At 47.1% G+C, this 27,945-nt stretch overlaps 1 protein-coding gene across 2 annotated transcripts in view; it reads left to right on the plus strand.

Annotated features, from left to right (window-relative positions):
* CACNG2 (calcium voltage-gated channel auxiliary subunit gamma 2) overlaps positions 1-27,945 on the plus strand; it is a 49,075-nt gene that overhangs the window by 15,466 nt on the left and 5,664 nt on the right. The gene's annotated exons all lie outside the window — the stretch shown is intronic.

Genomic DNA, 27,945 nt, shown 5'->3' on the forward strand with positions numbered 1-27,945 from the left:
GACAGACCCTACTGGCTGGCCTTCACATTTGGACTAGACCACCTGGCCTGTGTGTGCATTACATTCAATTCAGAATGACAGCGGAGGAGGAAAGAGAGCCTTACACTACCTTCGCATTTGCATGTCCCTGAACTTATGTCATCCAGTCCAAATGTCTTCAAAAGGAATTTAAACAAGTGTGTTTTCTGATTTGTGTAATTTAAGTGGCGTGAAACAATTGGAATGAATTTGGGGGCTGAGCCCCATATCTCTGGGTGACATATGCTAATGCATTAGTGATTTCAGAGGACAGCTTGCGATGTACCTTGATGCTATCTACACTCTCATTTCCAGTGGAGAAGAACCACAACGCCTTTCTCATGGTCTGCAGGAAATCTCAAACTAGATGTGAGATACAGTTTATGCACTTTACAGCAATGTTTTAACACTGGTTGGCTTGGTACGCATAGTCCTTAAAAGTTCTACCTCAGTGGTTTTGGGGACACATCCAACCTGTTCTGAGTCAGTATAGGAATTAATTAGCTGAACATTTATATTTTGATTATAATTTCACAGATTATTCAACTCTATCCTATTAGTAGCCAGGTTTTCCTTTTAATCCCGACTGTAGATCAACTGTCCATCAGCCGCAATGTACATGAGGGTGAAGAGAGCAGCAGAAAAGCCTAAATGGGTTGCTAGAAAGTACTCCAAGTAAAACAGAGCTGTATTTCATTAGCACTGGGAGGATTGGCCGCTCTTTAATTGGATGAATCACCCAATGGGTGTGCTCCCTAAACCAATCCGAGCATGCCAGTTCAGCAGAGCCACAGTGAGCAACGCTGTGCTGCGTCATTCGGCATTCTCTGGCGAGTGATTAAATCCATGTCATTTGTAATAAATCAAAGCTTGTCACGGGGTCAATCCAGCGGGTCACGCTAGGTTATCGTGGCGATTGTGCGCTGTTAGATCAGGTACTGCTGTGTCATACAGGTTTTTGCTGGGTCACGGGGTCATGCTGGGTTGGTTCCTCAGATGGCATCTCCTGAACTTGCCAGGAGCCCTCCTGGAGTATACTGGGGAATGATAACGGTGTGCCACTTAGCCTTCAGTGCACCTGGCTCCTGCCTCTTCTCATGGACAAAGTACCTCTTCCTTGGAGAATCTGCATTAGTCTCCTTTATTGGTTTGAACAGCCACTGAGATTTTTGTGATTTGTCCCCCAAAAAAAAACCACCTGCCCTAGGCCCAAAACAGGCAAGATCTAGTCTTGAGCCAGTGACCTCTTTTTCAGAACAGAAAACATCATGCTATTCCAGTGGATTATATTGCTGCCTGACTCCGCAGAGTCAGAAGGAGATCCTGCCCTCTGCTAACATTGCTGCACATCACTGGTTTAAGTGGCTGCTTGGGGATCACCCTGTTATAGGGAAATCTCCACGTAGCCAAGAAATGTAAAACTTCTCTTCAATTAAGGGACCTGGCCAAGAGAAGAACACAAATAACAGGACATCTTGTTCCAACAGTCCCCCTCTTCAGTGATACCTTGTTTTGAGTTATAATTTGGTCAGGTATGTATTAGAACAGCCCTGAGATGTCTCTAACTTGCATCAGAGACTAAGCCAATCTTTTCTGGTCTGATGGTCAGAAAAATACAAAGGCAGCATAAAGCCACCTTTAGCTGCCTCACCATCCATCCTGTTTCAGATACCACTGAGGAAGCTGGAAATTCTCAGCTTCTATACAGAACTCACTTCAGATGGCAGGAGTTTAAACTGATGACATTTTTATGCAAAGAAGGACAATTCAATTTTTTTGTTGTTGTGTTGTTTTGTTTTTAGGATCGTTATGGCATCCTGAGAGGTCTGTGTGGTTAGTTTAGTAGTAACTGGTGATTGCTTTCACAGAGGAGGAACACGAGAATAGTCTCAATAACATTTTTAAGCCTCTCAAAATAAATTTATTTTCCATGACACATATGGCACTTCCAGAATAGACAGTGGCAGATTGTGGCATGAAATTTTTACTGGTACCAATCAGCATGACATGCCCAGCCCACTGGTGCCATCGCTGGTCAGGAAAACAAAGACTAGCAAATGATTTACTGAAGGAAATGTCCCATTTTCCATTGGCAAAAACAACGATGCTGGTGAGGTTTCAGCTTGTACTTTCTATGCACACCATTGCTGTCCTCTGCTCAGGGCAACTCAAGTCATTCTGCTAGTGCATTATTTCTCACCCTTTGATGCATTTCAGCACCCAGTGTCCCCGGAGAACAAGGAAATGCTCTCAGGCCCATGATATACATTGAAAATTTGGGACACAGGAAGGTTAAGTGGTTTGCCAAGTACTCAAAGACAGTAACAGAGCTGAACTCACTTTTCCTCAGTTCTTAAATCCATATCCAGATCACTCAACTGTCCTTCCAGAACACAGTTTACCTGGCCTTGCTGTCTATCACACCACAGAAGGACATGGCCTGTTTTCCAAGTGTGAAGTACGTAGATGATCTCTAAAGAACCACAGAAATGGCAGGGATTGCAATCAGCAAACTGTTAAAGCTGACTCAGGTTCTGCAGAACTTCTTGCATGCCTCTGGGTTCTTACACAGGAGATCTCTGCAGGAACTGCATCAGATCTTGCTGGTCCTCTACTGGAGTCAATTAAAGAGACAGAAAAAAAAAAAAATAATATTAAAAAGCTATTTACTCTACAATGCTTTGAGTGAGAAGAAGAAAAAAAGTAAAGGAAAAAAAGGAAAGAAAATCCTTGCTGTTGAAGTCTAGGGCAGTGAGGCTGTCAGGGAAGAAAGGCCTGCTGTTGACATACTGGATCAAACCCATAGCTGGAACAAGTGAGCATGAACCACTGATTCTTACTTTGTAATGCCTATGAGTTTAAGTAGATTATCTCATTTAACCTGTGTGATATAAGCAGGACCCAATACTGAGTTCCTATGTAAGTCTGCAACAGATGGTGTTTAATAGCAACAGCAGTCACTGTGGGTATGCCTTTACACTTCTTGCTGGATTCCAGCTTCCTCCTGAGGCTTCCCATGTCAGTTGTAGCCAACCTGGAGACATTTTCAGGTGTGTTCTTCTGACACAAAAGCAAGCCATGGCTATGCATCCACATTAGCTTGCCACAGCAGAGCAGCCTCATGTATGCTACATGATGCAGACAAAGACATGGTTTGGCACCTCGTATTTCTTCCACGCAGCAGCACAAGGAATCGCTTTCACCATCATCCTCTCATTTCTTTCTCCACCTGCCTATCTTTTTTTTTTTTTTTCTTTCTCATTCATGTTCAGCAGGTGCCTTCAGTCCCCAGCCATGTTCCCCGATCTTTTCCACTGTCAGCTGTGGAGCTAAAAAGGGATTTTCTGAATTTGATTGATCAGGTTGTCACAAACCTGGCTGGGAGCCATTCATTGGACATCTGACACTCATCAGATTGCTACCACAGAATGCAGATGCTGAGTTTCCAGTGTGTTTTAGGCCCTTGAGCATAAAGAGAGATGAGTCCTACACCTGTCTGGGCATCTCCAGGGATGTCTGAGAGCCTTTATTGACCATCCCCTCCCAAGAGCTTGACCTTCTGCCGCAGTTACTTCTCCCTGCAGGCTCCTACAACTTCTCCAGGTAGCTTAAAAGCAGCCTCTCACAGAAAGCTATTGTGAGGCATGAGCCTTCTGGGTTAAGCTTTAATTCATCAGGCACTGCTAGATGTAACAAATATGCAATAAAGATGAACTTTGCACATAATGCCTGAACCCAGCATCACTTGGAAAATACAGATCATGAGAAAACAACAAACACAATGCCCTACGCACAGCTCCCTCTCTCTTTGACTCTGTGGGGGATCTCCTGCCTTCAGGTTGCCAGCTCATAATTTGTCTTTTCTGAACGTGGTTATTCCCTTCACTAAATTTAGCTTTTCTTTCAAAGAACATTCACTCCCCTCTCCGCCATCTCCACTCTCCTGCCTCTTGATGAAGTTTGCTGTTTTGTTCCTCATCCAAGCCTTTCTTTAATCCTTTCCACCCCTACATAGCTTTGTTCAGCTTTTCATAACCTGCTCAGTCCTCAGCAATCCCGCCGTCCCTGTGTTGGATCTCAGTCATCACCCACCAGGATTCAAGGGCCAGCTACCACCAGCAATGTGCGAAGGGTTCCACAGTCTCTTCTGTCTAACCGTGAGCACGCATCGTGCTGAAACCACCCCCAGAGGAAAAGCAATGTAGCAACACCGTAACATCAAGCTCAGCTCATACAGAGGTCCCACGTCAACGTGAGGATCAGGACCAGCTGCTCAAAAGCTGGCACCCAGGGAAGAGGCATTTAAACCTAGTGTTGTTCTAGTAGCACTGAGGGTTTGATAGGTGCTTCACAAGAGGTGGAGGCATTTATCTCAACAAGCAACTGGGCCCTTCAGCTCCTCATCTGGCTGGTTTTGGAGGATAACTGCTCACCTGTGTCTCCTCCAGCCATCCAAGTTCCTTGCACAGGAGCTCAGAGCACAAGGGACAAGATGAGGACACAGGTCATCTTCTTGATGTCATGTGAGTCAGGGACCCAGGGCATGTTTTTATAGGCGGAAGGGAAATAGGTGGAAGCATCACATCATCTGTGACTGTAGCTCGGCAGGTGCTCCATTTGCACACTACAATATACGAGCCATGATGAGGTATGATTTAGAAGACAGAGTGCTTTGGTTTCATCGGGGACAGGCAGGTAAGGGAAAGCTTTCCACGAAAAACTGTGAGCACAGCCTAGGATGGTGAGGCAGAATCTTCCTACACTGACATGCCCACACACAGACCAATGCACAGATCACCCTTGGAGTAAAGATGGCTCGATGAGCTCTTATTACAAATGATCCCTGGCTACAAACATAAGACAAAGTAATTTATGGCACTTCCTGCATTTCTGAATAATCCTTAGTGGGTTGAATTGTCCATAAATCTATTTGCTGTTCTTTGGATACAGGTGTGAATCCAAGGACTCTCTGACTCTTAAAATGATGAAGTTTGGCAAGCAGAAATCCCTTTTTAGATCAAGGATTCACTCTGGCTCCTTCAAAAGCTGCAGGAAGTGGTGACACGCTCACAGGAAGTAAGATCTGACCCTGCTAAACAGGTCTGAGATAACTTGCCATTTTTGGAGCAGGATGAAACACATGGCGATTATAATGCAAGAAGCTTTATGAGGATGTAACTGTTTAAAAGCTGATTAGGAAAAGAGGGACTTGGCATCCAATCTGGACGGGTAGTAGAGGGAAGGATGGCTGCATGGCAGGACCCCTGTTGGTGTTTGAATGTCTGCACCATGGTGGCATTGTTATCCCCTTCTTGTCCTGACAATGTACAGTCAATGGCACTTCAGGAGGTGGGTGGGGGACATCTGGTTAATGAGGAACAGATGGACATCATCAGACGCGCGTTACACCTGCTCTTCGCTCCGCTGCTCCCTCCCTCGCTCTCTGATTTCTCTGTTCTCCCCTGCAGCTGAGCTCTTCCTTCTTTCTCTTAAATGGGAGGGAGCATCTGTGTGCTACCAAGAAGGAGCAACAAATGGCTCTGGTCAGAGCCCAGGTGTATCACCAGCAAACACAGTTAGGAAATTTCTCAGCTGAAGCAGGTGCCTCTCTCTGGGAGCCCTACAAGCTGAGATGGTCCCCACTTACCATGTCCCCTGCCCACTCCAGTCCCCAGACCCTCACACCATCATGACACACCACCGAATTTCTGCTCTGTAGATCCCCCTCTGGGCATGGCAGACCTATGAGTGTGGAGGACAAGACGTGTGAATCTGATGCCTCGGCATGACAGAAGCAAGCAGTCGGCAATACAGACCACTTCCCCGTGTGCCGTTTCTTTGATATGACCTATTTAATAATTTGTGAAGGAATTTCTTGAAGCCCATCCTTTGGGACTTGGCAGCTTACTCCAGTGTGAAAATTTACACGTTTCTCATTCCTGGTGTTCCTCTCTTTAGTTCATGGGGGTGACTTGTAGAAGAGGTGCAGTGTTTAGAGTTGGCAACCTGAATTTCTCTTCCTTTCTTCTGGTTCCCTCCTAGCATTCAGTAGGACTTATGTCTGTGCTCTTGCATTCTCATCCAGTTAATGGTTCCAGTGAAGTGGGTTTGTTTTTCTCCCATAAAAATCTGAAAACATGAACACAAACCAGATCCTAAGAGACATACAAACTCTCCAAGGCTCATGCACCTCGCAGCCCAGAGGAAACAGCACTGCGTTCCTAGATGTGCCTCTACAAAGGAAATCTTCCTAAATCCCTGTGTTCCAACCAACACTGACAAAATAGCAAAATAATTCCTATCAAGTTCCAATTGGCTTTCATTAATGCAGGTGGCTTTCATTGAGATTTTCTCCCTGAGAGATATGACAGAAAAGTCAGTCCCTAAACCCCTTCTGTCTCCTTATAGTGATTGTACTCCACCACGGTTATGCCTACTCACAGTTACAGGGTTGAACTGATCCCTCAGTTTAAGTTACACGATGTGCTTATGTAGCAACAGAACGAGGTTTTTCACCTCCGTCTCACTCACCAAGCATTTCAGTGTGTGGGAACAAAGTCCCCTGGAACAGTCCCTTTCAAGAGCAGCAAGCAAAGGTATAACCAGCAGTCCAGCCATGCTCCCTCCTTCTGTCTCTCTAATCTGAGAGCTGTTGCAGTGTCCCAAAATGGGATTAATCTTCTGTGTAAGTCCGTTTAGGATAAAAGGCCTCTCTGTCCCTTCTGTGGTTTCTACTCCAGCTGCCCTTGAGACGCGTTGGATTTTATATATAGGGCACAGACATAGCATGAATGAGGAAGGAGAACTTCAAAGGAGGACGATTTAGGCCGGGTGAGGTGGAAACTGAGTTAATTCACTTTATTTAAGTTGATCGTTTCAATGAGGAAAATTGAGGAGAATGGACTGAGTCCCTGTGGTATTCTCACCACATTCTCAGCACACAAATGCTGAGCTAGCATCCAGAGCCATCCTCTGCCAGGTTCTTGACTTTACGGGCAACTCGGAAGTATTATTCAGTACATATCTCAGCCAAAGCATCATGACTATGTCTGATTACCCTTGGGTTTCCTTCCAAGATCTATTCTGTACTCCATCTCTTTTTGCCTTTTCACAAATAAGCCCTCACTCCTCTCTTTATCCATGGGGAGTTCCAAGCAGACTCTACCACAATGAGTTATAAATACTTCATAACCCTTATAGAGTCCAAACCCTACTGGCACGACGGGTCACACAAGAGGAAAAGCCTGCTCATCCCTCTTCTTTTGCCATTCATCAGAAGCTGAAGTGTGTCCATCTTAGCTTTATCATTTATGACTCCCCTGGGACTCTGTTCCTGCCTTGGACATTTCCCTCATTGCAGCAGAAGAGTGAAGGTGATGAGACTGTCTGTACACTACTCTTCCACAGGCTATGGAGCATGGCAACGCAGTCTGGAACTGGTGAACACTCCAGTGAGTCCACAGGGAGATCCCAGACTGAGGATCCTGTGCAGAAGTCCTCAGGGACAGAACACACTCAGTCATTCCTGGCAGCTCAAATCCAGGCTTCACCATCCACATACAAACAAATGTCAGGCCAGTCAGCACTACCACTTTCTATCTGCCTGGGTAGCTGTATGCTTTTTTTTTTCATCTTAGATTCTTTCTTCAGACACATCTCATCTCTCCTTGGACACATTCCTCAAGGACATCTTTTCTTTATTTAAATCCTCAGCCCTCATAATAGAAGTATCTGCCCAAGGTCACTGATCATTCATTCCTTCTGCTGGAATAGAGTTGGGATGATCTGGGAGTTTCTTAACAGCATAACTTTCCTGTTTACAGTTCCCTTCCCCTCAGCCCCAGGGTGCAAGTCTTGGCAATAATGCCATCATCAATGTTCCACCTCCAAATAGCCCTCCATCTGCTGAAGAGTGAAAATCCGTGTCAGTGCACCTGAACCTGTTCCCTTGCAAGGAGATTTTCTATGTACTGCCCCAGATTTGTCAAGTCCATTATAAAGAATCCTGTTGTGCAGAACTTTGATTCCAGACACACTGCTTTGTAAGATAAATGCAGGTTGAAAGCGTGCAGCTGCATTCCTAGAGAAGAGGGCTACAGTTCCCCAGAGACCCTCGAAGGTCCAAGGTAACTGCAGTCATGACCTCATTGCCTGCAAGAGCCTCATCATTGCAATAATGGAATGAGCCTGTACAAGCCCCACTGGAGAAGGGACAAAGCTAATAACCCCGACCTTCTCTTCTACAACAAGCGCATGTCTGGAAATGACCTGGCAAGTCTCAGAGGAAACCTGATGTCCAGGGCTGGGGAGGGAATGAACTGGGGTTTACTGGTCATTTGGAGAGTCAGCGGGTCTTGGATTCTTGCTACAGTTTCTTATGAACTACAAGCTGAGTTTTTACTTTCCACCAAAGTGCAGCAACATCCAGTGAAGTGTACTGCATTTTGGCTGCTGAGGCTGCTTCATCAGAATTTCAAGGATCCCATTTTCCTGCTCTATCCATAGCACTTCTCATGTGTAGTGGGACCCATGGTTATCCCAAGTCAAAAAAGGCACCAAGGACCTGAGTTAGAGTTCATTTTCAGTCATTTTCTCTGGTTTGGTTTCACTGGTAAGTTGGCAATAATATTGCATTTTAGGTTATGTCTGGGTTTCCATCCCAAACAATCCCAAAGGCTTATCAGTTATGAAAAACATCATGACCAGCTAACCGAGTGGACCTGCCAGAGCACTCACCCATTTCCTCTGTTTAGACTAACATGGACACTTCTTTTTCTTTAATATACGATTTACTGGCAGAAGTCTGTCAACATGCAGCTAGTCTGGGAATGTCTGTTTTTCGCTGCTCATGTTTTTCGATCTCATTCCTTTTCTCCTTGTAAGTTCTAGTTACAGCACAAGTTCAGCAGCTGGATCCCGTGACAGGACGAAATTTTACAGTTGCTCTGTAGGTATTTATAGTCCAGCCATTATCATGCTGTGTATGTATTTTAGTACTGGGTTTCCAGGCTTTGCAATGACATAACACTGACTTTCACCTCTCGTTGTGCTTGCTTATAGACGCTCTCCAATCACAGGGAAGTTGGAATTGGGAAAGAAAAGGTCGGTCAGGCAGCTGTGTTAGTCAAGTTTGAATTGCAGGATCACTGAAGCGTTTCAGTGGGAAGGAAATTCACAAAGTCTCTCGTCCAACACACTGCTCAAAGCAGGGTCAGTGATGAGGGCAGGCTGGTTTGCTCAGGGCTTTATAGAGCTGGAGATAGGTTTGATATCATATCCTAGCAGAACTTCAAATGGATGTTGTGTATCACTGAAAAATAGTGATGCTCAAACTTCCAGAGGCATATGGCTTTTTAAAAAATGGTACTTTGGTCTTCGTGGTTTGTGCATCACATCTTTGAAACTTGACTCCTCACTCTAGCAGCCCTCTTTAGGGTACAGATCAAAGACTGAAAATAGCCCACCTTAGATCTCAAACCAGCATATGCTGTAAGTCCTACGAGGGCCATATTTTTGTAAGAAAGCCAAAGAAGGCACTTTGTGTGCACACGTGTAGGCAGAAAGGGACACACATTCAGACAGAGCTTTGTCATGTCTGGTGGTGGACAAGTGAACTCCCAGTCCTGAGGTTTACTTGGAAGATCAAGAAAGTACTTCATCTTCCCTATCACAATAGATAGAGTGGCCAGAGAGTGAGACGTAGGAAAACATGATTTGCAGTACAAATGCTCAGTGTATGCACACCAGAGGCTGTGAACCCGTGGGAACATCTCTTGTGCTTCTCTAGACCAGAAGGTGAAATCCTACACACCCTGTGTCTTGTCCCTGCAGTCAGATGCACATGGGGCTCTCCCCTGCCCTGAGGATGAGCAGGATCCTCTTCGTGAGTCACCTCATACGTGAGGTGAGTGCCTTACAGGAATTTGTGCCTTTCTGCTGGCAAGAGCCTTCAGGGTGAGGCTGGAGGCACTGCCAGACATCAGGGTCACCCTCAGAGTCCTGGGAGCCAGGGCAGGCGTCTGAACCCTGTGCAACTGCCTTTGGTCAGCTTGGCTGCTGGGTTTGGATTCCTGCACCAGGATCCAATGCCCTGCTGATGTCAGGAGGGACAAGGAGAAAAATATCCTTGTGAAGTCTCATTTGTTAGGCACCTTATCCAGAAAACTGGGCAACAGCACAGGGATTTTGCTAGTCTCATTGTGTAGTTGCAAACCGGACACGAAAGGTTTAACCACAACATCAATGAACTTAGCTTATCAGATAAAAAGTTGCTTTTTTATTTTTATTATTTTCTCCCCTAAATGTGACAAAGGTTCATAGTCCCCATGTGCTGAGGATTTGCTGCTGTAAGTCCCAGGGCTGCTAAACTGTGTCAGCTGGGGCTGCTCTGCTCAATAGTTCAATGGCCCAATGGACAAACGAGAGGATAAAAACACACTAAAAAGCAATCTGAGGCCACGTGACTGCCTGTCAGCCACCGCCACTGTCCTGCAAAACCCTGGGTTGTAATTAGGAACAGTAAGTATTTCATAAAGCAGTATCTCCTGCTGTGATACATGTTAGATAAACACAGAAAAAGGCTCGAAGCCGGCCCGCTGTATCTGGTTCAGTCAAAGCAGACAAACCCACAGCCAGAGGAGACTCCCAAAATTTTGGAAGGGGCTGCACCTCACGGTGGTGCTGCCCACTGATGCTCCAGAGACACGGGCCATTGGGCTGCCACCAGCTTTTTGAAGACCCTTGGTAACAGCTGAGGCCTTTTATATGACCACAAACCTTCCCATGTGCCACGTCAGTGGCTGCACCGGTCTCAAACATCTCCTCTTTACTCTCACCTCCATTCATTCCTTGCATGCACCCATATCGGATGCAATTAATCCTGCTCTCCTGGTGCCAAACGCCTAGGCCAGCTGGGAGCTGGGGCTGTTAGAGACAGCACTCGTATGCACTCCAAACTCAGTGCTGTGTAGCCAGAGGAACCCAGACAAATGAGTTTGCAAATGGCCCCCTGTTTGTTTGCTCGTATTCTCTCTGTGGCACAGAGCATGGCTGCGCTGCATATGGTAGATGAGCACTTGGCGTTTTGTTGGGTTCAGAATGTGAGTGTTTTCAAGGGCTGCTTATCGGTTTTATAGCCAGCTTATAATCTATATGTTAGGCATGTAATGGTGTGCAGGAGGCTGATTGATCCAGAGCTAGATGTGGTAGCACTGCCGGCTCTGTCAGCTCTCTTTAAACGGTTCATCAGATGTTTGCAATGCACGCTCCTGTACCACCTTGATTTACCCGCAGCCATGACTGCACTGCAGCCATTTCACTGCACATAACATCTGGGAATTAGCTCCAGGACTTCCCCACCCAGGAGCAAAGGCCTTTCGTCCGGCGAGCCACAAGAGCAGTTTCACTGGCTGGGATGGAGAAGATGGAAGTTTATAACTAATAAAAACACCAGCAAATCGTATACATTTGGCTGCATTCACAGCTTGAGCTAAGTGAATTGGAGGCAGTGTGAGCTGCTGTAATATGTCATTTTCTCTGTCCTGCCGGCACATAACTCACACAACTCCAACTATCTTAACTGCCGACGGACTCCCCCGCGTTTGTCCCTTGCCGTCCAATAAACCGGATAGTGATGTGGTGCTCGTAATAGCACCTGCACGGCTGCCCTGTGCCACAGCAGAAGCATTCCTAGAGCAGCCAGGAAAAGAAACGTAGCCGGGTAGACCAGTAATTGAGAAAGCTGATACATTTCCACCAGGAGAAGGTAGCAATTCATACCCTCTACCTATCATTATCCTTAAGTATTGATTCCCCAGTCACATTTTCTTTGTTAAATGGCTTATTTCATCAAGGAGGTATTCTGCAGCTGCAGTCAAAGCGGGACTGAGCGCGTGCATACATTTGGAGTGCAGGGCGTATGTGACCTGAATTTTGGAGTAGCCTCTCAGACTACTCCTCTAATGAAAACTCGGTGTGCTGCGTCTCCTGCCGCTGGTTAACTCCTACCATCCGGCAGGGCGGGTTGGGCTCCGATGGGCCTGTCGACAGGACCTCCTCTTACTTTGCACAGGGAGATAGATTTTGGTAAACAGCACATTAAATATTTGTGTGTGTGATCGTTCAATTTACTTTAAACAAATTTGCTTCGATTTTGTTCCCACTCCGTTTGTGTCTGCCTTCTGTGAACGTTCCAGCAACATATTTACTGGCACGGATTTTCACTCAAACAGCAACATTTAAGTGAACACATTTGTAAAAAGCAAATGTTGAAGCTACAATCTGAAAGTATTTGCTCTGATAAGACACTGCTATCAATGAGTTAAAGCCACCACTAAATTATTGCTGGAAATGTTTATTCGACAGAAACTGAGAATTTACACAAAATGACAAGATTTGCCAAATATCTGTTTTTTGGGACATATTTTTATACATTTTTCCCTTTAGGGGGGAGAGGCAATAGAAAGTAAAACATTTTGCATTTGCTGTTGGTGGCATAGGTTAAAAGTCACTCAATATATGTGCCCAGTCACAAAAGAACTGAATTTCACATTTCATATACTTGAAGTAATGCTGGCAGAAACAGTTTAACAAACAAATCAGAGGTTGATTTGACCTTGCGTTGTCAAAAGATGTCAATCAACAAACAAATTAAGGGAAATTATGACTTTCCTCCAAGAAAGATTTGAAAACAGATGGGAGTAAAGATTAATAGTTCTGTGGGAGTGAATACTTCCAAAGCTCTTCAAAAAAAGAGAAGGATTTTCTGTTGATCATACACAGAACTGTACTTTTACTTTGCTTTTAAATCCTATCTTTTGTAACATTTGTACCGTGTGCTGGAAGAATGCAGGTTGGTCTGGATCACAGCGGAAAAATACAAGAATGAAGTTAAAAAAAAAAAAAAATGAAAACAAATCTGAGATCAATTGAAATCAAGACAGGGAAAGAGGGAGAAAGTCAAAAAAGCAGACAGATGGAAACGTTAGTCCAGGCCAAAGAAACAGTATTGGAAAAAGATAGGTCAACCGCTGAAGCTGTGCGACCCCGAGGAAGCTGGCACTGGCAGAGAAATGTGAGTAATGGCACACATGGGAGCAAATCAGTTTTGGAAACAAAGGAATTTGAATTTTTGCCTTGAAATGAATGGGAAACCAAGAGTCCAAGGTGATCAGGCAAAGATTCAATTCTAGTTGTGTTTTGTTGTGCACACAAATTTGGGAAAGCATGGAGTAAGAAGGCTGCAAAGGTCAGACCATGCTATAAACAAGGTGAGTGGTAGATCTGCAGCTGGGACATAACTAGGTAGAGAAAATGAATTAAAAATTCAGAATAAATTCAGATTAAGAGGACGTATTCTAGTTGTGAAGGAGTTAACCGAGAAAAGCTGATACGAATCAAGAAGCTTTCTCAAGCAAGAGAGACTGCAGGTAAGCAGGGAAGAGCCACTGAAGTCACAAAAGGTGGGTGTATTCGAGCATTACGGACATAAAACCGGCTGGTCGAGCTCACAGGAATTTTCTACCAAAACACATTTTTTTGTCTGTGAACATCAGTTTGTCGAAATAGGCACTCTGCTGAAACATACTTTCTAGTCTCGGCGGAAAAGGTTGCTTAGACCTGAGATGGGATCACTAACTGGAAGAAAAGAAAGAGAAGAGGCAGTCAGAGGAGCCAAATAATTACTTCCCTCATTTAGAACGGAGACAGTCCAGGGTGAAGACTTTGCTGGGTGAGAAGGAGAATTTTGAACCAATGTTTTCACAATTTCAACAGCAAGCCCAGCTGCTAGACTGCTAGTTCTTCTAAGGCAGGTTTTTTTCCCTTCCTCAGACTGAAAAAATCAACAACTGATGAACCGGGATATGTCACGGTACAAACTGGAGATTTAATTTGAAACTTCTAGAATACCCGGGTGCTTTCCAGCATCACCATCTCTCCATGCTTTGAGGCAGAAAGAAGACCATGAAGCAGCAGAATCCTCTTGAATGGAGGTCTCTGGCTCTGAAGCCAGAAGTAACTGAGCTCTACGTGATCTTGATCAGATGGTGTACAACTACATTTTCATAGGTGTTCTTTTTTGAGCGCCTCGTCTGAGATATTTTGCACCTCCTGTTCTATTCTGTATTGTTCAAAGGTGCTGAAGACCTACTGCTCCCTTTCAAGGCCTTCAGCAAAGCAATTAGGTTAAGTTATTTCAGACTGGATTCCCAGAAATGGAGATGCATAAAGTGAATGAACACATGAAAATATTGGCCCTAATATCTCTGTGACTCAGCTTTTCCATTTCTACAATGGAGAAAATGATGCTTACTGATTTTTCAAAACACTTTGAGCTCTACAGATGAAAAGCAGAATGAATGTTAAGTATGATTATCATTTTTATTAGGAAAAGGTTTGAAGGATTTTTATCCCCGGAGAAGGGATCCCAGCACAGAAGAGGCATCCCTGTCTGAAAAACTGCCTGGAAGTTGAACAGTTGCTAACTAACCCGAGTACCTTCATCCCAATGAATACCCCGAGAGGGATGGAGTGGGCAACCATCTCACAAAGCTGCCACGAGGTAAAAAAGGAGATGGGACCAGGCATCATTAACAGCAAGGAGATCATTAGATTCCTGCACTACGGTCTGCATGAACCTACAGCAAAAATGGCCGAGGACAATCAAGTAGGAGAGATAAGAGGGAGTGACTCTCTTAAGCACTCTATGAAGAATAAGGAGGCTCTGGGTGCTTGTTAAATGGAAAGCCGGTGTCGATGGAGGAGCCTGAGGACACAGCAGATAATGGCTTATTTTCAAAGAGCTGAGCAGAGTCCCAGAAGCTAAGGAATTACTGGATACGGGAGTAAAGTAAAAAGACGGAGTAAGGAGATAGGCTTAAGTGATGAGAGATAGCAGGGTCAAGAGAAGTAGTTGTTTTCTTGAATGACTGAATTATGTCAGATGTTTCCAGGGCTGCAAAGAGAGTAGGAGGAGAGGCACGAGAAAGACTCGGGAAAGGGAGGTGTTAAGTCTAGGTGAGCTAAATCAGGGCAATCTGTGACTGGGGAAAAAATAAAAGTATGTTGTACATGTCTGGAAAAGGGCTAGGAGGTGAGAAAAACATGGGGATGTTGGGAAGAATAGCAGTGTCTGAGAAAGGGCTAAAAGCAGTTAGAGAATCGATGGAGAAATAGGAACAGGACTATCCATAATGAACTGCCCTAAGTCTCCAGCTGGACCTGGAGAAGGGATTCATATTATCATTTCTGAAGGTATAACCCAAATGATTGAAAATCAGAGACAGGACAAATTGTCCTGAAGAAGATCTTGAAGTGATGGACTTTTTTTTTTCTCTGCCCTTTAATGCAGCCAGTGTTGGACAGAAATGGAGATTACCCCACCCCTGCAGGTATTGCCATAATGAACTGAGAGAGGAAAGAAGGGAGCCAGTGACACAGCAGACAAGCACTAGCAAGCATGTGGGAGAATATTTGAAGGGAAATCAAAGCTTCAGTGTGATCCTGAGATGAAGAGACACCAGGGAAGTGGTGCAAACCAAGGAAGGCAGCACTGGGTAGGGATGGAAAAGTTGGGCTCATTAGGACTGAGTGACAGAGGTCAGGAAGCTGAAGGAGAAAAACTGCTTGCCAATATTTGGGGAGCAATGCAAAGGAAGAGGAAGGAGCAGTGTGAGGAAGCATGAGGAAAGGTAAGAAAGCAGAAGAAATTCACATGCAAGAAGTTGTTTAAGGAGTGAAAGGAGAGCTGAGATGTTAAAAAAAAAATAATAGAAAAGACATAAGATCTACTCAGGGATTCAGGATGTGAATCCATCTTATTTCATAGCCTAGTGGTCCAGATGCTGTCCTTGATCTCACAATGACCTAACTAAGCTTAAAACCAAAACCTGGTCCCCAGGTCTGGCACATCCCATTCCTGGCTGCTGCACAGAGGTGACCTCTTTCCCCCTTCCATGGTGCTCTTCCTTTCACTCTTATTTCCCAGGTGTTTCAGGAAAAGAGGCTGTTGTTCAGGGACTGTTGTGTGATTTCAGCTCCTTCTATCCCAGCTGTTGAGCTGGGCAGAAGATGGGTGATGGGGCTTCTCCTGTGAGGGAGCCACAGGAACGGGAAGGTTTCTTGCACATGTTAGCAGTTCTGTTCTGCAGGGACCACCCTTGTTCAGATATGATCCAGGGAAGCAGCAGAGACAGTGGCATTGATCTCCTTGGTACCCTGCAGAGTGTGGGAGATGGAAAGGTCCTGAGGATAGAGGCAATCCCACTGCCTTCCTCTCTGTAGAAAGGCTCTGTGCCCAACAGCTGTGGGCCAGGATGGGAGAAGCCTACCCCTGCAGCCCAACAGCACCCATCCCTCTGTGTGCAGACAGCACTTCCCCTGTGACTGCCTCCTCCTGGGAATTATCAATCCTGACATACGTCTGATTGATTAGGCAAGAGCAACCCAGACACATTGCTTTAGCGATCTGTTCGGGCTAGGTCACAAAAACACAAACCAACTCCATTCTCAGAGGTGGAGAGACCCAGCAGGAGCATAGGGTAGGCTTAATACTCACACTAAAACATCCAGCGTGCAGCAGCAACATCTTTTCCTTACCTGCTGTTCCACTTGTGTCACTCTCTCTGCTCGAATCCCTGCCTTGACTCCCAGTCTCCTTCTACATCAAAGTTCAGCTCCTCATTTCATCTCCAAGGCCTCACGTGGCTCTGCTGGGGCTCGTCCCCACTTTCCTCTCCCACTCTACCCTGTGCTAGCTCAGCACTTCTCCCCTCCCCAGCCCCATCCATCTCCCTAAAGCAACAGCTCTGCTCCTTCTCTCCCACGGCCCTCTCTCCTTTTTTCTCCGCCCAGCCTTGTCCACCTCCCTCCCGCCTGCCCTCAGGGCTCATTCACTGCAGCTAGTCTTCCTGTGCTAATGACTTCCACTTCGCCTACACCCTTGGCAAGCATTGCCCCTTCTGACTATTAACTTTGTTTACTACACTGCATCTTCAGAATGTGGAATGATTCAGAGATACCCAGCTAAAGCCAGGAGCAAACAAGATGTGAACATGCAATAGCTCAGCCTGTGACCTTTCTCAGCCGCTTCCTTCCCTCCTTCCAGCCTGCAAGTCTCAGACCTAATCGTGTTCCCAACATTTTCCCACTGACCTTACTAGAAGCAGGATCCAGGCTTTGTGGATGAAGCCCAGTGGCCTGACTCTGCAAGCTGCCGAGAGCATCCTTGGAAGAGCCAAGCATCTGTGCTTGCTGGTGCCCCAAAGGCTGGGGTATTCATACAGTGAAATCCAGGGGGCAAGATCCTGCCTTTTTAGCTGCCAGTAAAATGCCATGTACACTTGATGGCATGTGGAAATACATAATAATGCCTCACGCTACGAACAGACAGCATTAGCAGGGAAAGGCTTTCCCCTCCCACTCACCCTTTGTCTATCTGCTTCTTCCCTGTTGTCAAAATTTAGCATCCCATCCTCCACCGAGAGACTCGGTTTTGCTCTGATGCTTGGAAGGCATCCAGTCCCAGCTCACACACTCGCTCTGCCAGTCTCCACAGGTATTCTGTACACAGGGCTTCCAGCTAGTCAAGAAATGCTCTCTCCTCTCCCCCCGCCAGGGAATCTCCAAGCTCCAGGGTTGTTACAGTATCCCGGTGGCGAGGCAAAGCCATGCGTTCTCTCTCTGATATATTAACGGCTTCTGCTCCGCAGCACACCACTGAGTGTAATGCAGGAGGAGAGGAGCTCTTCAGCAGGGACGGAGGCCAGCCCTTGAGAGGCATTTTAACAGTGCCCATGGTATGTCAGGTCACAGGGGAAGCGAGAGGAAACCAGCGTGGTTTGAGCCCTGGCTTGGCCAAACCTCGTTCCGATAGTCACTAAAAGTGGCTTCAGGAAAAATGGTTTGGACCAGAGGCTGGTGCATAGATGAAGGAGGCAGACTGGGTTTTACATTTGGGTTTGAAACAACTCATGTGCTGGCTTGGCAAAACCAAGGCCACAGGCCTGGGGGGCTGGGCTAACTGAGAGGCCAGGAGAACCAGGTCTTGGTGCACAGAGCTGGTACCTCAGAGCTGGTTTTGAGGGAACGGGCTGAGGGGCTGAGGAACAGAAGCTGTGGGTAGGGCTAAGTGGACAAGCGGCAACTGCCAGCCCAGCAGGCCTCACAGGCAAGCTGCAAACACGTGCCAGGAATAGGGGGAAAGGTGCACGGCGGCTGACATGAAGACGGGTTGATTCAGAGACTGGGCTTGCAGAGCATAGAGATCTATCTTTGTGTCCCACACCACTTTGAAATTATAAAGCTTCCTGTTCTACACTGGGGTGGGACAAAAAAATAAAATAAGACTTTTTAGACCAAAATCATGGGTTCAATGCACTGAAATTGTCAGTCAACCTGCAGTTCGTGTATTCACCTCATTCATCTGGGATCGAGTCAAAGCCTCAGAGAAATTTTCATTGAAAAATCCTGACCAGCTGATAGAGAGAAAGGCTTTCTGCAATGGCTGTAGCAAAGGAAAAAAAGAAAAAAAAGAAAAAAAGAAAAAAAGAAAAAAAAAAAAGGATTTACTCATGGAAAGGCAAACACAAAGTGAAGCTGAAATGCTGCAGTTCTTTGATCTTGGCACACGTCCTGACAGGCAGCTCCAGCGCGATGATAAGATCACGAGGGTAAGATCTAACGTGCAGCACAGCATTTTAAGGCTCCGCTGCTTCACAGTTCTGCTGGAAGCGTAGCAGTCAATTAGAAACTGGGGAGGGGGCTGGAATTTCCTATTGGTGTTTCCAGGGAAGAACTGGGAATTTTTTCATGGAAAAGTGGGCAGACCTGGAAGGAATTTCGGCGGCCTTCAGGAGCCAAGTTCTTGTTTTACAGACTCCACAGAGTTTCAGCTCTGAGACCCACTTTACCCAACGTGTGGGGCAGGCGGGGAGGCGCAGTGTGGTGCAGGAAGCTCTGCTGGGCATGTCTCCAGGGGATGCGATCCCAGCTACACAAGGTGGCTTGGACATGATTCAAACCCCTGAAACGGCCCTTCAGGTTTCTAACTGAGTGTAACCGGACCAGATCACGTTAGAAATAATATTCTCCAGTCTAGTACTGCAAGTAAATTTTATCCCGTTATGAATAGCCTCCTCCCCAGGACGCAAGAGCAATGTTACATGTAGTGAAGCTGAAAACGCTTCAGAGATTAGCCCTAGCACATAGCTCACACCTCCAGACTCTTCTGTAATGAATTAGTGTGCTCAATGGATGAAAAAATATTGGTGCAGCAGCACGGCTTGCAGTCAAGCTTCAAAAGGGTTCTGGTGGCTGAGCAGCACTACCTGCTCCAGCCATGCCGCAGGGGCTTTCACGCTCATCCTTTGCAGCCTCCCCTCTGCCTGCTCCTTTCCAAATCATCCACCCCTCACCGACTCCACTCACCTTTCTTGCAGGCACCATCCCTAAATCTGGCACACTTCTCCTCTCCGCCGATTTCTTTTTAAAAGCAAACATAAACTTAACAGGATACACACACGCGCGCAACCATAAATGTCTCAGAGTCCTGCGCTGCAATAAACCTCCCTCTTCCAAACACCCTGCTGGCACTGTTTGCTTGTTAAATAAGCCCAATGCTGTGCTTAAGCCTAACTTTTGTTACAAGTGCTTCAGGAGAGGGCCAAGGCACTTTGTTTCCTTGTAAAGCACGGGGGTTCCCGCAACTCAGGAGAAATAACATTAATAAAATTATTAACGTTCTATAAGCAGCCTCTGAAAGCTAACACTGCTCACAAGGCTTGGCATTTGTTTTCGCTGGGCTGCATGAAGAAGGGACCTGAAATTAAATCTGTGCAATAGCTGCTCCAACAGCCAGTGTTCACCGTGGGTTGGGAGCAGAGCAGTGAGCTGGAGCGGCAGCTGCTCCTCTGGAGGTGTCGGGAGCCGTGGTGCAGCTGGGCAGCACGCTCTGGTTGGATTCACGTGGGCCATATACCCTGTTTGGCCCTGTGGGGTGTAATCTGTGTTTACCAACATGTTTTGAGCTGGGGAAGGGGCTGCAAAGGAGGCTGTCCCCAGCAAGGAGACACTGCCAGGGCAGGGGGCTCCCCTTCCAACCACTGAGGACACCAATGGCTTTGTCCTCAGTGGCTGGCAAGAACAGGCTCAGTGTGCATCGCGTCTGCCTCATCCTCCCCCCATTTCTTTATTGCTTTGGGGGCATTTGCTGCCTGAAGGGACAGCAAAACCCCCAGGGCACTTTATCTGACTGCAGCGAGGGATGAGCAATGCTCCCCGGCTGGGCAAAGCCTGGGCGAGCTCAGCGAGCGCGTAATGGCCGCGGCACTCGTCTGTGGCAGCCCCGCGCCAGGGGACCTTCCTCAGCCTTGCGTGAAGGGCTTTGGGTTCCCCCAGTGTCAGACGTGCTGGCAGAAACCCAGCACTGCTCTTGCTCTGCTTCCTTGCCTAAAATCATCTCCACACTTGTCTTCTAGGCTGGAATAAACAAAACGGGCTTTCCAGCCCTGGTGAAGCCACTCAGCCCAATTCTTGCAATGCAGCCAGTCCCCCAGTTCTCACCCTGAGGTCATTAAAGAAACCAATCACTAAATAAGTGGGATGGGGTCTCACCCTTCCCCTGTGTGTCCGAGCCTTGGAGGGGAAGGGGCAGGAGACAGGCAGGATGGAGCAAAAGCTATTATTGCCAATGCCTTGCTCCATTCTCTGGATTATTTCCCTGGGGTACTCGGGTATTTTTATTATTAATAACTAATTTTTATGCAGCACTTTTCATTTTGAAGGACCCTAAAGCACACCACATACTTCATAAGTTAATTGCCAGCTGTGAGCCTAATTCCTTGCTTGGTTGTGACCATATCAGCTGAAGGTGCAGCTCAGGGTCACACTGGGTTTGCACCAGTTTAACCGAGGACAGCCTCTCCCTTTAGAACCAGCAGGATATGTCAGAGACAAACGCAGTGTAAGGTTGGAGGTGAAAGATTTGAGTTGCCTTTTTTCCTCCTTGATAATTTGAAAATGACTAAGGAAATGGCTTTCAGAAAGCCTTCTGACCACAGCACTGCAATTGCAAGCATCCACGCCTGTGCACCATGACTTCCAATCACCCCCAGAGCTCTGCTTTCACCTCCCACCCAAAATACGACCCCTCAGGGTGAGCCTGGCCCTGTCCTCTGATATACTCTCAGAGATCAGCACCATAGTTTTGGGGACAAAAAAAAAAAAAATGCAACCCAACCAGAGGAGGTGAATTATAAATTTTCTGCCACAAGGATATCCTCTGTGTGCTTCTGGGGAGGACCCAACCCAGCTGAGCTCTGGGTCTTCAAGCTCAAGTTTGGGGCTGTTCAGTGCCTACGTCCCCATCAGCTGGGATGGTGTTTACATGCTCTTATTCCTGAGAGTTTGATGTTGTAACCCTGCATGCAAAACCTGTCCTAGTTACAATATTGCTGCCGTGATAGGACAAGGAAAAAGGAAAAAAAAAAAAAAAGAAAAGAAAAAGAAAAGAAGCAACAGCTCTTAAATTCTCCCTTCATCCCATCCACCCTTTTCCCCCCAGGCTTCCATTAGTATCTCCCTTCCTCTGACATCTGGATGTGCCGCCGCAGCTTGGGATTGCCTGTGGTAGCGGTGGAGCAGCTCCTCTCCTCCCACACCTTATGCACATCATTTCTCTCTCACTGCAGATAATTGCATCACCCTTCCTGTCACTCGGCTCGCAGTTGTAGTGTCACATTTGACTCGTTTTCCACACACACACAAATGTTCTTGCTACAAATTGCCAGTTTGGTGGTTTGTTGGTTGTTGTTTTTTATCCATCCGGAATATCTTGATTTCTTTCGCTTGCCCTTTCTGCTTTGTCAGGACTTCTCTCCATGCCCTGATCATCTTCTGCCTTCACTCTTCCACCTTCCCTCCAGCAGCTCCAGCTCTCTGGTTGTGCTCCAGGGTGGCTAAACCCCAACATCACACTGCAACATCTGAGCACAACTATTTATAAACCCTTTTCTCAATCCCTTTTCTGATTCCCAGCTCATTCACACGCCGGTTCTGCCTCTTCTTGCAAGGCAGAGGTAATAGCTTTTACTGGCTCAGCTGCCATGCCTTGAAAACTCAGCGACAGGGTTTGTACGCATGGAAGTTCACATGGTTTTGTGCACCAGACACTCTCACAGCAGCAGAAAGAGTTCCTAACCTCTCTGCTGAGGAATCAGAGGTATTGTCAGTGCTTTACACATCCATCAAACCACACGGGAAAATATCCGTAAGAAAAACACAAACGCTTTCATTGATGTGTATATATGAAATCACAGCGTACATTTGCTATGTATGTACAAGTAAAACTATTTTCAATTCCAGAAACCCATCACAGCTGGGAAATGTAAGGAATACAACATTAGCAGGAGAAAACATCCGTAGCTTTAGATAAGCCTACTACATTTTTGTGTTTAGCACCGTTTTCAGAAGAGATTCAGCTCAGGTTTGATTCTGGCAGCATCTAGAAAATAGAGTCAATAGCTTACCAGGGGAGATGTTTGTACTGGATGTATGCAAAAAAAAAAAAAAAAAAAAAAAAAGGATTTTTTTATTGACTTTTCTTATTGCTGTGTTGGGGTTTTTAATTTGTAACTTGGACAGATGTCTAGCAGTGCCTGAAAACCAGCCACCCGCAATGCTTCAGCTTGTAAAGCTCAAGCATGCTGGATTTGTCTTTGCACCAAAACGCCTTCCAGAGCCTTTGCACAGCTTCCCCAGCCAACCCCCCTCTCTGCCTGCAACAAAGCTCGGGAAATTCCAAGCAACGCCGCCGCGGATATTTTTGAAAGTTACAACCCTGTAACAAGAGGGTGTTTATAAACGTAAATCTTCGGATAATCTTAATAACTGCTTTTGCCACTGCTGCACTACGTGGCAGAGCGTGTGCCAGCCGGGGGGCAGCGGAGGACGGAGCTGCAGGGTGGGGAGGCAGGGAGGAGGCTGCTGCCCCAGGAGGAGGCTTTGAGGCCGGAGCTCCACTCACCCTCTCCTCCTCAGTGCTGATGTCTCCCACTTTGCTGTCCCTTGCCCAGCGATGCCCGCGATTTTCTTTCTATTAACCACCTCCCGACCAAAGTCATCTCGCCGAAATTGGTAATGTCAGGCCGTTCACTGCAGTAGCTTTGGTCATGGTTAATGTGCTGCGATACAGCCCTTCCTTCGGGCTCATCGACGCACTGTAAGGCAGTGTTTGTACCATTTTTGCTGCAGTAAAACCCCGTTATTATCTGATCCTTAGCAACAGCTGTAATAAACATGATTATTAATAATACGTCGAGGAGAGCTGGTATAATGGTTCTCCCTTGTAGGCAGGGGGGATATTCTTTCATAACTATAAGATCAATTTCTGTTTTGCATCAGTCCTTTTACAGTCTTCTTCACCACAATATATCTGAATGATTTCCAGTGGCACATTAAGTGATGGGGCTTGATATCAGTCACATGTGGTTTGTTCTTTTATCCTCTCCCCAGGGAGAGACTTATGTATGCAACATACTGGTTATGTTGCTAGGGTTTTGTTTGTGTTCTTTTCTTTATTTTTTTTTAACATATGCACTGCTGCGTGTTTATGTTGGAGGAGGCCAAATCAAAGCAGGCACGTTGCAGCTATATGGGAAGGTGGCAAGATTTCTGATGGCCCTTTGTTCCCATGGGATCTCTGCTATTTCTCCAGATGCGACCCCTGCAGACCCCACTTGCCGCCCCACTGAGCTTCACCTCGTAACAGGAAGCTCCTCTGTCCGTAAGGAGAAGAGCTGTGGGCTCTTTGGACTTCAAACTACCCACCTGAATCAAAAGGCATTGCCAGTGGCACAGCAGCGCCTGCGGCTGCGCAGGGTCAGAGCTGCTAGAGCAGCACCTCCTCAAGCCCCCATCCCTCAAAATGACCATCCCTCATGTATAACCCTACAACCTGTAACCAAGGCCTTTAAATCCATATTGAGACATGTGAAGAGATGGCCTAATTTTCATAAGATGCCATCCTAGGGAGGTAGAGAGCACTTTGGGGTAACCGGCTTTTCTTTAGGGGGCGTCAGCACAGGCAGGTAAAAGCAGAAGCCCATGAGCACTCTCTGTGTTCCCTGCCACTGCAGTCTTCACCAGCTCCAAATCTTCCCAAACCATGAGTGCTTTTGTGTGCTTCCTCCTTGGAAGGGCGGAGCTGAGTCAAAATGCCTTTAAAGGGCATTTCCTGTGCTTCTCTTGGCACATCATGAAACCTCACTCCTTCCTCTTGAAACTATCGTCGGGTTGAGCATCATCAACCAGAGAGTCAGCATCACTAGCATCATTTCTGGATGGTGACGACAAACTTCCACTCCTGGTTTGGAAATCCTTTGCCAGGATGTGTCAGGCATGCCAACATTTTGCCACATAGCTTTGGAGCTTGTCCCCCCAGCCTGAAGGCTGACTCTGAGCTTTACCACCTGGCATCAAAGAGACTCAGCTCAGAAATGGGGACCTAGAGCAGAAAGGAATGTTTCTACTTTTTGACTGTCCACCTGCCCTTCATGGGTCATGTCATGCATTTGTTTCACAGGTAAATAGCAAGTACAAGTTTAATCTGCAGTGAGGTTTACTTCTAAGGCAGAAACCACAAGTGTGGATTTGGGAGGTCTTTCACGTGGGCATAGCCTCTGCATTTATTTGACAGAAGGTCACATCAAGGTGGAGCACGTTACATTTGAACTGGAAGGTGGGGAGAATTATCTGGCCCAAATGACTCCTGTGTCTGATCACCTTCATGTTTTTAATACAAATATCCTCAGGCTATTTCCCTGAGGCAGGGAAATACCATTATTCCCACTGTCGGTGACAGAAGAGAGGGGTTAAGTGACTTGCTAAAACGATACAGGAAGCGTGTGGCAGCAAGAGGTGCTGAATCCTTGGCTAACACCACACCGTCGTTCTGAGCTTTTAGAGACAACAGCTATATCCAGCCACTTTATTTATTTCTCCAGAAGCCACCATGCCAAAACCTCTGCTAAATTAGAGAGGGAGGCTAGAGGAAAGCTTTCAGCGGATTGCTTTTTCCCATAAATGGAAATATCACAAATCATTCTGGGAAAACAGGTCTTTCTGTTCTCTTCCCTCTTTGTCTGCTTCTCTCCTTTTGGACGTCTCTTCCTCTCCCTCTGGCTCCCAGTTTTCAGATGTACAGACCTGACCATTTAAAAGCCCTCCCTGCCCTGCAGGAAGGGAGCAGCTTTGTATTCTTTGGAACTTACTATTTGCCAGTGGATTGCACTCTGCAGGCAGGCAAGACTTCTGAAACAGCCAGGGCTGCACAAAGCGGCACAAAAATAAACCGTGCCATCAACAGCACCGAGCCAGGCTCTCATCGGGGGTAACTCGGTCCGGCTCGCGCTGCAGCAGAGCCGGCAGCTGCCAGCTGCCCTGGATAGACAGCGTGTACCCAAACGATGGCCTGGCCACATCGGAGGACGTCTCTGAGATGAAAAACTCAGTCAAAGCTGATGTCTGTGCACCTTAGACATTCGGTCCCTCTTGGCAGTATGGCAGGTCACAGCCCTACGTGCTGTCTCTGCTCCTAAGCTTCCCAAAGCTCGGGCAGGTGACAAGGAAGCACTGGGGATCTCACTGAAGGACTCACGATAACACCCAGGGGATTTGGGGGCTGCTCTGGTATCTTGCTGTTATGTCAGAAGGCTGAGCGCTAGGATTAGGGGTATTTTCCATGGACCTGGGCATCCTCAGCTTTTCGTTCCTGAGGGAAGTCAGAGCTCTTCCCTGGTTGCTTTGTACATCCTAAATCAGGCTGCTCCAAGGAGCCCCACAGTGGTGTGTCCAGTGGGGTTTCCAAATAATGATGTGCTCCTGCTGAGGAGCTGTAGCGTGGCACATGGCTCTTCCCTCCCTGTCTCTGTGAATGAATGGGAGAAGGGCCTTTTGTCAGACCTCCAAAATGCTACTGTGCAGCTCCATCCCATTCCCCACACATGGCTGAGGCGTTTCTACTGGCACAGGTTCTGGGGAGGCTGTCCCACCATCCCAGAAGGCCACGGATGTCCATGAGAGAATTGCTGAGCCACCTTGGTGCCAGAAGTGACTTCTCCATGCTGAGCTGTTTTCTGAGCTGCCACCACTTAGCCTATAATCATAGAATATCTGAGTTGGAAGGGACCCACAAGGATCATCAGTTCCAACTCCTGGGACCCCAAAGCACCCTGAGCACTTGCTCAGCCCCAACACCCGTGCAGCCACCCTGTGCCCTCTGGAGTGCATCCCCATGGCCTGTCATGCAAAGCAGTGCTGTTCCCCCGTCTCACAAGGTGGGCCTCCAAGGCAGAGATAAGAAATGGCTTTAGCAGCACGCCTGTGGCAGAGCAGAAAATGAATCGCGTTCTCTCCTATTCCCAGTCACTGCATTAATGACCTAAATTCTGCATCCTTTCTCCATCCATCGCCCATAGGAGCTAGAAGGCATTGGAGGAGAGGCTGTGGTAGCACAGACAAACTGCTGTCATCCAGAGCCACGGCGCTCTGTGCTGGTATCACACACAAAGCAGCAGCTAAGGTGGGACCATCACTGCCCACCCTGCCTTCAGCGCACCAGCAGGATTGAACCGGGAGGTGGACGAGTCCAGAGCAGCACATGAAGATGAAGAGCAGCTCCTCAGTGCCACAGCATTTTAAACAAGCTGGGGTTGGACACCCCAGTGACCAAGCACCCTGCTGAGCCACTTCTGCAACACCCACAGGACATCCAGCACCAGGAGCAAGTTTTCAAAGAGCCTGCATGTCACCTCACCTTGTCTAAGCACCTGAGCCTCCAGCTAGCTGTGCCACACAAGTCCACAAAGCACAGCAAGGGAAAGGAGTCCCTCATGCAGTATCTGCCTTCCTTGCTGGTACTGTGTGGGCAAGTAGCAGGTGGGAGTGTGGTGGGGGAAATTTGCTTGCCTGTGAAGCTTTCCTTCCAGGAGAGCCATGGCTGAGAAGCAGACACTTGGATGAAGTAACTGTGCTGGGGAAGGGTGATTAATAACCTCCTTTCACAGCCCACAGGTTCATTGTGGGAACAACACTTCAGAGGTCTACGGAGAGGCTTTGCTCCTACTTTCTTCTCCTGTTACTTACCTCTTACACACACTCCTCTCCTCTGCGTCTAGCCTCTTCACAGAAGCTCTTTGAACTAGCAGTTAAAGGTGATGGGTATCTCAGAAGTACCAGGCACAAGCCAACAGAACGCAGAAGAGCCAAGCCTGGGGTATGACCCAGCAGATCTACAGGTATCTGCTCAGTGCAGCCTCACAGAGCATCCCAAACCTGACTTCAGCAAGGCCTGGCCTGGAAAAAAAACTCAGAGGGAACCCTTTGTGCTTGGTCCCTCTTACAGATAGACCCAAATACCTGAGAGATCAGGGAATGATCTCTTTATCAGGGAGTGTAGTGTTAGGACAAGAGGCAATTGCTTTAACATAAAAGAGTAGATTTACAGTACATTTTAGGAAGAAATTCTTTACTATGAGGGTGGAGAGGCACTAGAACAGGCTGCCAAGAGAAGCTGTGGCTGCCACATCCCTAGAGGTGTTCAAGGCCAGGCTGGATGGGGCCTTGCCAACCTGGTCTGGTGGGAGGTGTCCCTGCCCACGGCAGGGGGGTTGGAACTGGGTGATCTTTAATGTCCCTTCTAACCCAAATCATCTGTCCCCAGTTAGGGGACCTGTGGGACCACCATGCCCAGCCACGCACATGTGTACACTGTATCCCTCCTTTCCAAACAGCCACCCCTGTCCCACCATGAACAACCTGATACCTGAAGATACTAGTCAACCAGTGGCTGGTCGACCAGTGGTCATGGTGCTGACGATGATTGAGAATCACCATCCTGGAGCAGTATCGCCGATTTCAAGAGGAGAGCGACAT

This window comes from Oxyura jamaicensis, chromosome 1 (genome assembly GCF_011077185.1).
Source record: "Oxyura jamaicensis isolate SHBP4307 breed ruddy duck chromosome 1, BPBGC_Ojam_1.0, whole genome shotgun sequence".
Classification (NCBI taxonomy): domain Eukaryota; kingdom Metazoa; phylum Chordata; class Aves; order Anseriformes; family Anatidae; genus Oxyura; species Oxyura jamaicensis.